The 1,439-nt window shown below is 36.6% G+C and overlaps 1 long non-coding RNA gene across 1 annotated transcript in view; it reads left to right on the top strand.

Annotated features, from left to right (window-relative positions):
- LOC128251298 (uncharacterized) overlaps positions 1-1,433 on the top strand; it is a 46,031-nt gene extending 44,598 nt beyond the window's left edge. Inside the window, exon 3 of the long non-coding RNA XR_008267069.1 lies at positions 360-1,433. This is a non-coding gene — a long non-coding RNA (uncharacterized LOC128251298). The remainder of the gene's footprint in view (positions 1-359) is intronic.
- Positions 1,434-1,439: the final 6 nt, after the last annotated feature.

Genomic DNA, 1,439 nt, shown 5'->3' with positions numbered 1-1,439 from the left:
GGGTAAAACATTGGATATTAATTAATATCAATTTAATACCAGGTAACTAGCACATTAAAAGAATCAGGGAGATTCAGAAAAAAATATCTGAGATCTCAAGGATTATTGCATATGTTTATATAAAAATATATAAGAGTATATATACAAGAGGCCACTAGGTGGACTGGTAATGTGCTAGAAGAAGATCACATGTAATGTGTCTCCTAAGACCGAATAATTCTCAAAGGGAATTTAGCGAAGCAACAAAAATGTAAAGCAGGCAAGACCAGTCAAAATTACACAAAAAAATACAATTATCAGCAATTGTATTTTTCCCCTGACCTTCACCTTAAAAACAAATTTTCCTTAATAACATTTAGTTATTTCCTGTATTCAGGAACCAAAATTTTACAGTTCAGGAAATTTTCTCTCTTCCAGTCCAAGACTTTTGGTCAACCAATTCCTTGTCTCTCAAACTTGGTCTTAGTTGAGAGCGATCCTCTATTAGCAACGAATGACTCGGCTGGAAGGGAACGACGGAGAATGTTTGCTAAATAGAAGAAAAAGAAGACGACGAAGAAGAAGAAAAATAAAACAAGAATGATGATGAGTCTGCAGGAAGACAATTTCTAAGAAAAAAAAAACACACACACACACACATATGTATATATATTTATATATGTATACACACCCACACACGCACACAAAATATGAATAGACAGAAAATTTGAAGGAAGCTTTCATTTTACCGCAAAGAAATTATTGTTATTATTATTAATAATAAACTCACTTGTAAAAGGAACAAATTAAAATCCAGCAGATCTGGAACCACCAATTAAGCAGATATTGGTTAATTACGAAAATATATTTAATTTGACTTAGATCTTTATGCATACACACACATTCAAACACACACAGGCACACACACACACATATGCCCGTGTGTGTGTGTGCCCATAGAGGAACCATATATTTAGAATGTTATGAAGGTTCTGTTTGAAAGAGAGAGAGAGAGAGAGGAACTAGCTGCATATCCCAGAGAAAAATATACTCTCTTCTTCCTTCGATCTATGATCCACTACAGGATTTCAGAATTGGATTGGATTTTCCTTGCATGATCTCTGGGACTTATAAATAAGGGTGTGTGTTATATTTGATTGTATAAGTTTATATGGTGAGAGAGAAAGAGTTGAAGAGAAAAATAGCTAATTGCATTCATTCCTGTTGTTTCTTGTTGTGAAATGGAACAAAGAACTTTGGTCGACGGACTTCGTCTGGTAAATAGACGCGATGAGTTCTAAAGAGGGGCAGAGAGAGAAAGAGAGAGGGTCTACAGTGAAGGGAAGTAGCGGCACCAAAGGAGACGACTCTTTGGGGAAGCGGTCGAAATCGACAGGTGGAATGAAGGGTGACAAGAGCGACAAGGCAGAACCGGGCACCACCGAGCCGTCACCACTGGA

This window comes from Octopus bimaculoides, chromosome 30 (genome assembly GCF_001194135.2).
Source record: "Octopus bimaculoides isolate UCB-OBI-ISO-001 chromosome 30, ASM119413v2, whole genome shotgun sequence".
NCBI lineage: Eukaryota > Metazoa > Mollusca > Cephalopoda > Octopoda > Octopodidae > Octopus > Octopus bimaculoides.
Note: the sequence above shows the minus strand (reverse complement) of the source record. Positions and strands in the feature narration are given on the sequence as shown.